Source organism: Pinus tabuliformis, chromosome X, assembly GCF_031772625.1.
Source record: "Pinus tabuliformis cultivar Carrire ecotype Pingquan chromosome X, CPIR1, whole genome shotgun sequence".
NCBI classification, from domain to species: domain Eukaryota; kingdom Viridiplantae; phylum Streptophyta; class Pinopsida; order Pinales; family Pinaceae; genus Pinus; species Pinus tabuliformis.
This window is the reverse complement of record NC_142308.1, coordinates 1,064,186,059-1,064,195,333: the sequence shown is the minus strand read 5'-3', so window position 1 is coordinate 1,064,195,333 and position 9,275 is coordinate 1,064,186,059.

Here is a 9,275-nt window from a genome sequence, read left to right as displayed (position 1 = left end):
TTCTGATCATACCTTGACATGTGTGCCTCACACACAAAATGGTGTTGCTGATGGACTTGCTAAGGCAGCAAGCAATTTAAAAATTCCGATGAATTCTAGCAACAAGTTTGAGATTCATGTGAAACATCGTCCCACCATCCCAGACAATCAGCGGTGTTGGCAGGTCTTTCAAGATGATGAAGAGATCAATCAGTTTCTGCAAAATAAGGGTAAATTCAAAGATACCTCAATAGATTCTGAACATGATGATGATAGTGATAATATACAAGTAAATCAAATGGACGTGCTGCAACTTAAAGATAACATTATTCCTAAGGGATTGATTCCTTTAGAGGAGCTGTTTGACCAAGATGATGTGGCCCGCAAACCGACATTAAGACCGACTGAAAAAGGTGTTGAAGAGGTAAACATTGGGACAGCTGAGAATCCCAAGATGGTAAAGCTATCAAAGTCATTGTCACCAAAGGTAAAAGAAGAGTATATCAGATTACTGTCTTCATTTTCTAATGTTTTTGCATGGGATTACTCAGATCTGAAAACATATGACACAAATATCATTCAGCATACTATTCCTATTAAGCCAAATCAGAAGCCTTTTCGTCAAAAGTTGAGGAGAATCAATCCGAAGCTGCTGCCATCAATTGAAAAAGACGTAAACAGATTGTATAAGTCAGGAATCATTGTGCCTATCCGATTTTCAGATTGGATATCAAACTTGGTACTCGTAAGGAAGAAAACAGGTGAGATCCGTTTATGTATTGACTTCAGAAATTTGAATAAGGTATCCTTAAAAGACAATTATCCACTGCCCAAAATGGACCATATATTGCAGCGAGTAGTTGGAGCATCAAGGATGTCACTACTCGACGGCTATTCTGGATACAATCAGATTTTAGTACAAGAAGATGACCGAGACAAGACAACATTCACCACTCCATGGGGAACGTTTCATTATGCAAAGATGTCGTTTGGTTTGAAAAATGCAGGCGCCACCTTTCAGCGCGCAATGGATGTGGCTTTCGCCAATGAGAAAGATGTGTTTTTGGTTGTTTATCTGGATGACTTAACCGTGTTTTCAAATTCTGATGAGGAACATTTGTATCATTTGAAAATTGTTTTCCAAAAGTGCAGAAAATATGGCATTTCGCTGAATCCGAAAAAGAGTATTTTCACCATGGAGGAGGGCAAGCTTCTTGGCCACATCATATCTAAATATGGCATCCGTATTGACCCTGCAAGTGTTGAAGCCATTCAGCAAATTGAACAGCCCCGGAAAAAAAAAGAAATATAGTCCTTCAATGGTAAACTGAATTTTCTGCGTCGCTTCATTCCAAATCTAGCAGAGCATCTTAGAGAAATCACGAGCATGCTGAAAAAGGACAGTCAGGTAAAGTGGACCGAAGAGGCGGTGAAATCATTTAATTTAGTGAAGTTAGCTCTTTCTTCAGCTCCTATTTTGATCAACCCAGACTACACTCAGGATTTTATTTTGTTCTCATTTGCTTCTGAGCACACTTTGGCAGCTGTATTAATGCAGAAGAGGGAAGGTGTCGAAAAGCCCATTGCTTTTTTCAGTCGGATTATAAGAGATGGAGCATTAAAATATAACATCATTGAAAAGCAAGCACTTGCGCTTGTAAAGGCCTTGAAAGATTTCCGTGTGTATTTATTGCATTCCCATGTACTAGCTTATGTTCCTAATGCAACAGTTAAAGATATTTTAGTACAGGCAGATCCAAAAGGTAGGCGGGGTAAGTGGATTGCTGCGTTGCTAGAGTATGATGTGGAGATTAAACCAACCAAGCTAATCAAAGGTCAAGGACTTGCCAAGTTAATGGCTGAAACGAATTTGAAATTTCTAGACATAAATTTGATTGCTTCCATGTCTGATGAAGATGAGGAGAATTCATCCGTTCATGTATCTGAAATGTTTCTTTCTTCTCCTTGGTATGCTGACATTTTATACGTACTTCAGCATTTGTCTTCACCTCCCAGAATGCCTAGAAACAAAAGTAGAACATTGAAATTGAAAGCTGCAAAATTCTGCATACTAAATTCTGCATTGTATTGGAAAGACCCTGGTGGAATGTTATTGAATTGTTTGGTAGAGGAGGAAGCCAAAAGAGTTGTGGAAGACTTTCATAGAGGTGACTGTGGAGGCCATCTGTTTTGGAAAACCACTGCGAACAAGATTCTAAGGGCAGGTTATTATTGGCCTTCATTATTTTCAGATGTATATAAGGCTGTTAAGAATTGTCATGAATGCCAAATTTTCGAAGGGAAGCAAAAACTACAGCCATTGCCTCTCAAACCAATTGAGGTCAGAGCACCATTTCAGTAGTGGGGATTGGATTTCATCGGGGAAATTCATCCGGCATCATCAGGACAACATCGATGGATATTGACAGCCACAGACTACTTCACAAAATGGATTGAAGCAATTCCTACTCGACAAGCCACTGATGGGGTAATTATCTCTTTCCTTGAAACCAATATTTTGTCACGTTTTGGATGCCCAAGTAAGTTAATCACAGATAATGCAGTAGCATTTAAGTCAAAAAGGCTGATTGAGTTTTGTTATAAATACAACATCAGCTTGGGACATTCAACCGCATATCATCCTCAAGGAAATGGATTGGCATAGTCATCTAATAAATCTTTGGTCGATATCATTAAGAAATTGTTGGAAATCAGTAAAAAGGGCTGGCACAAGAAGTTGATAAATGCACTATGGGCTGATAGGGTGAGTCAGAAAAAGTCTATTGGCATGTCTCCTTTCGAGTTGGTGTACGGAATAGACACGGTTTTTCCAACTTCACTTTCTGTCCCGATAGTCAAATTGCTTCAAGAAGCGGGTAGTGAGGAAGATCCTATGCAGAGAAGGATTAATCAAATGATTCATTTATAGCAGACACGGGAGGAGGTATTTCAAAACACTTGCAAGTTATAGGAGCGCATCAAAAAGATTTATGACCGGAAAGCAAAGGCGGACACATTTCAGCTAGATGAGGTAGTTTTGAGATGGGATGCTCGACATGAAGACAAAGGAAAGCATGGCAAATTTGACAATTTATGGAAGGGTCCTTATAAGATTGCAGCATATCGTGGTCAGAACGCTTTTCTTCTCAAAGAAATCAAATGGAGATGAATGTCCTAGAGGGCCGATTAATGGCTGGTTGTTAAAGAGATATTACTTCTGAGTATTTTCTGCTCATTTCATCATCATTGTACATATCATTTTACTTTTATTCTATTGTACATGTAAACTAACTTATCATTTTCAGTCTGGGGCCCGAGGTGAAGGCTATAATTCTGAAAATGAAGGTTAGTTAGTCTAAGTTTGTCAAGTCAGTTGTTTAAATCTTTTAGTTTTGAGTCTAGTTTGGTCAAAGCAGTTTTTGGTTTTTCTCAAGTTTTTGTGTCGAAAATAATGACTCCATCGCCCAATGGATGAAGGCACTGTCTAGCTCTTACAGAGATCTGCGGTTCTTGGCATCTCCAAGGAGCTACCATCCCCATTGGAGCCAATGTTAGAGTCGTTCTAGTTATCCCTCCGTCAGAGATCAAAGCTCTTTTGCATTTCATGATTAGATGTCCCATCAGTTTTGATCAGTTGCATTTCGTTAGGCATGCCATAACTCTGATGGAGTGGGTTGTGTCATTCATTCCCCTCGTGCTTGGCACTGCTGGTTCAGGCCTGTTTATTAAAATAAGTTTTCAAAAGGTCATTTACAATCATGTTTTAAGTTTTTAGGTCTTAGGTCTAGGGTTGAGTCAATTTTGTCTTGAAAAGTCTTAGAAGACCAGCAGGCCAGAGGGATGTCTTTGATAGATCATCACTTCAATCATTTTCATCATTTTACAGCTGAATTAGGACTTCTCTTCAAAACTTTGTTTTGAAGATAAGTCGCCATCTCATTTTTGTAAAAATTGTCAAAATTTTCAGTTCTTCAAATCGTTCAAGTGCAACCTTGGTCTCCTTTTCCAAAGCATATCAGAGCTATCACTGCAAAAAATTATCAGAGAAAATTATTTCAGCCAATTTTAAAGGGGAAATCAAAAAGGTCAAAGCCTATTAATTTTCAAAAAGTGTCAACAGCCAAACATAAGAAAATGGGTTTTGGCTAAGCAAAAATCAACAAGGAGTCTATATGAAGATATTTCTCCTCATTTGCAACCCATTCTACATTCCAAAAGCAAAGAGCATTGTGTTAAGGCGATTTTGTGAATTTGAGGGCAAATCGGGCTGTTTCCAAGGCGCGCTATGCATCAGGCCGAAATTTTCAGCATAATTTTGCACGGGCGCTAGCATCAGGGGCGCGCGGCGCGTTGGGTGAGGCGCGCTACGCATTGAAGTGTATGCCCAGAACTTGGCCAGAAATCACTAAAACGCCTCTTCTCAAGCATCAAATCACAGGTAGGCTTACATTCATGGCTTTTTCTTGGTTTTTGGATGGTTTATGTAAGAGATTATGATATATTTGCCATGGAAAACCAAGTATAAAAACCCTCCTTGTCCATTAATTTGCTGTAAGGATTTAAATGCCAAGATCGTTGTAGGGTTTCAAAAGTAAATGTTAACCAAGGTTCTCATTTTCCCATTTCCTTTTGATTCCCCATCCCCTATATTTACCAATATTTTCCCCAATAATTCCTCCTAAAACCCTACACTATTCTCCCTCAAATCCTAAACCCCTCCCTTCTACTACAAACATATTTTCATACCCTACCTCATCCCAAACCCTAAAACTTCAAAATTTTCATGTCCCTTCCCTTCCCTAAATTCCTTGCTTTATTTCCATTGTCCCCATTTCCCTAATGTTTCCCCTTTCCTAACATTTCCCTTGTATATTTTTGTCCCCTTGGTCACAGCATTTTGAGAGAAAGAAAAAGTCTACGGTCAAATTTTGCACACAGTTGTATATCAGCATATATAACATGTCAGAGACCGAGTCAGCTTATGAGCAGGATTATTATAGTGATTCTACACCAGAGGTAAGTGTGCCAAGGAGGTATCACAAAGGTGGCAAAGGTGGTCGGCATGTCAGGGAGGAGCCTACCTCTTTGGCTCAATTGCAAGCTTGTCCACTTGCAATGGACTGTTTTCGGTATCTATCATGTTTTGAATACTGTGAGCGGATCTCACAAATCCAGCATCATCGAGAACTAGTCCGTTTATTTGTTCTACATTTGCAAGATGGTCATGTAAACCTTGCCAGAGTGAATTTCACCTTGTCACCCGAGACAATTGCTCAGGCCACTGGGATACAAAATGTAGGGGAGGAATGGAGTAAACGCCAGCAGTTAGACAGATTTCACTATGAGCCATGTATTAAGCCCGGATGTGTAGGACACTTGACTGCAGTTTTTCCTTTCAGATTCCTAAGGGATGAGTATGCACCATTGATGAAACTCATCATTCAATATTTTAGTTGCGAGGGTAGATTCTCACGTCTCTACACGTACCATGTCCGTTTGTTGATGCATTTTACAAGGGTACGTATGATGAACATTCCATTTTTCATGTGTCGCAACATAGAGAGGATGGTGCCTTTAGTACAAAGGAAGAGCCCAGCACATCAAAATAAAAGCATCTATCATTATGCATTGATCAAAATCATAGTGATGCATCAGTTGGCACAGCAGGCATTACTTGGGAGGATTTTATTTGTCGTGACCTTTTTACAGTGCCATAGCCACCTCCTGAGATTTTTCATGATGAGGGAGGGCCTTCACATCAGTTTGATATTCTTGAGATAGAGCATGTCAGGACTCCAGCATGTGTGATATATCAGCGAGGACATAGGGCCTTGTTTGCATCTACACGACGAGTACTATCTCCACCCGGGGTGGAAGGGGTCTCATTGACTTCATCAGCACACCGAGTGTTATCTCCACCTCGTCTGGAAGGGGCCTCGCTTTCGACGGCAACACTGTAGGTACAAGATAAGGGCAAGAAGCCCAAGCATGAGGAGAGGCATTCAGGTGAGCCATCAGGTTTTGTTACTAGTCATGATGAGACAACTTCATATATCAAGTATCTAGAGAAACGCAATAAACAGTTAGAGGACGAGCACACACTTATAGAGCTGCAACGAATCCGTGAAGACCGTAGGTTGGCCCGTAAAAGACCGGGTGACTTGACACCTGTGGCGCGGCAATTTGTGCTTGAGAAGGTCAAACGACACTTGGAGGGGTTGTTGGAGAAAGCCAATAGAGACAAAGACTTGCTTCGTCACATGAAGAATCATTACTGGGCCCGCATGCATGTTTGCAAAGCAAAAATTAAGATCCTTAAGAGGTGATTGAGCAAGGCACTAAAACGGCGGAAAAGGCCCGATCCACTCTAAATTTTTGCCGAAGCCTCTTTGACTGAGCATAGTACTTGATTGGGGACCCCTAGCCCAAATTTCAAGAAATTTGGGGAAAATTTTGTCAATTTTGAAATTTTTATGTAAAAAACAGGTTTTTGGGCTCAACGCGTAGCGCGCCGCGCGCTACCCTAAAGATTGGGAGGTCCAAATCACGAAAGGTTTGCATTATGGATTTTTCATGATGAAATACATCTGCTCAGACACTACCAAGGCATTTCATCAAGGTTTGGGTCCCCAAAAGGTCAAAAGACATGCAAAAAATGACCTCACTGCCCCTTTTTGGACACACAGGTAGCAGCCTTGGGAGAATGCACTTTTGGAGGGGCAAATGGACATCAAATTGGAAAATTCAACTTGGGTGGGAAAGTAGACATCCAGGGCTTTCCAACAAGCCAACCTAAGCTCAATTTGGATGCCAGGAAGTGCCCCACAAGTAAGTGGAAAGGCGCACTACGCGTAGGGCTCAGGCGAGCTACGCATCAAGATTTTTTGCACATTTTGCACCTTCCAGCTCAGGAATTCACCCAGTTTTGACCAGTTTTGACTTGTGATGGGATTTTTCACCCTCCTTGATGTAATTAATGTAATTTTGTGTTGACTTGACACTTATTTACCTATTCTAGATGATTCATTCATAAAATAGCAAACATTTAATGAATGAATTGGTTTCCTAGCTTATAGAGGCAAGTTGTTTTGACTGCCTAGATTATAGTGCTTTGTTTAGAATTGGTTGAAACAGCTCCTAGGATGATGAGCTCGACCCCTAGAGGCAAGGGAATGTGTTAGCTTGCCTATATTATGTATTTTCTTAGTCATTTTCATGGTTGGACTCTTTGGGAAGAGGCTTGGAGACTTTATTGTACATTTTACTTCAGCATTTTGGCAAAGGGAAGACCAGGGATTTGCAGCACTATTTGGAATTCTTGTGGCTTTATGTCTTGATGGTGTGCTTCTTTCAGTACTTGTAAGTTTGTTATGTGTATCATTTTCCCTCTCTCATCTTCTGCAATTGAACAAATGAAGTGTTAAGGTAGAATCCATAAATTTGCTATGCTCTGCCTTTAAATTTGTTTAATTTTCCATGTTTTCTTCAGTTTAAGGAGAACCCTTGTGCTTGCTTGCTCTCCTTAGCTCCTCACTTGTCTGATCTATTCACCTCATCACTTTAAAAGCATCAAAACAATTTCCTACCTTGCTCCAATCAGACCTCTGCAGAAACTGTGTCTCATCCCCGCACCCAAAATTGCTTTTCCCTTTGATTCAACAAAAATCCAAAAAAATCACCTTTAAACCTCTGCACTTAATATCTAGACTAAGATCAATATTCCTTATTGGTCATCTCAGCCCCTTTGAAAACCTTTTTCCGAGATAGACCCGGAGAGAGCCCTCTCCTGTCCTCGTAGGGCTAGCTACGAGGCTGAGCGTGGTTTGATGTGGCCTCGAGTTTTGCCTTCCTCAGCCTGAGGCAAATTTGAACGCTAACAGTACTATAGAAAGTTTATCAAAGGCTATGCCCAAATCACTGTGCCGATGGAAAAGATGTTGAAAAAGGATTTCACGTTCTGCTGGAATGATGATTGTAAGAAAAGCCTAGATGTATTGAAAGAAAAGATGGTTACTACGTTAATTCTTGTCTTTCCGAACTGGAAGAAAGAGTTTCATGTTAATGTTGACGTGTCATGTATAGCGCTGGGGGCAATACAAACACAGGATGATGGAGAAGGCTTGGATCACCCTATCAAGTTCGCGAGTTTTAGATTATCTAAATAAGAGAAGAACTATTCCACCACTAAGCGCGATGGACTAGCTATGGTGTATGCACTCTAGAAGTATCGACATTACTTGCTAGGAGGACACTTTAAGATGTATACAGATCATTCCACACTGAAGTACTTGGTCAATAAGCCTATGTTAGGTAGGCACATATGCATATGGCTTTTATTGTTCCAAGAATATGATTTTGAAGTTGTTGTGAAGCTTGGACGATTGAACACGGGACCAGATCACTTGTCGCACATTGAGACAGGGAGGAACCTACTAGTCTGGAGGAAGGATTACCCAACGCACAACATTTTTCTGTGCACATAGCGGATGGAAATTTTGAAGATATAATTCACTTATTAACAACTAGAACTGCACCAGAAGGATACTCTATCCAGCAGAAGAAGGAATTAGAGGTACATGTGGAAGATTTCTCTGTCATTGCGGGGCATCTATACAAGATGGGGAATGATGAGATATTGCAAAGGTATGTACCTGAGTTTGAACAAAGCAGCATCCTTGCGGATGCTCATGGGGGCACTGTGGGAGGACATTATGGAGGGAGAGCAACCGCACAAAAGATTCTCTACGTAGGGTTATGGTGGCCAACCCTTCATTAGGATTCAAAAGCATTTGATGTATGTCAAAGAACAGGTAAGCCATCGCGGAGGGACGAAATGCCTTTGAACCCACAAATGACGTTATAGCATTTCAAAAAATGGGCAATAGAATTTGTAGGACCTATCAAACCTCAAGGAAAAATAAGCGTGAGATATACTATCAATGCGACAGAGTACCTGACTCGTTGGGTAGAAGCTTAGCTGGTGAACGATTTCACGACCGCAACTGCCGAAAAGTTTTTGTTTGAACATGTACTAACATGATTTGGATGTCCGAAGATCTTAATGAGCGATCGTGGTTCGCACTTCCTAAACGAAACGATCAGCGCGCTAATCGAAGAGTTTCAGGTGTATCATCAGAAGACCACACAATATCACCCACAGGCTAATGGGACAGTAGAAGCATTCAACAAAGTACTAGAGACCATGCTAACCAAGTTATGCAATATGCAGCGAAGTGATTGGGACCTGCACGTACTTGTAGTATTATGGGCATATAGAACAACATGCATGAAACTGA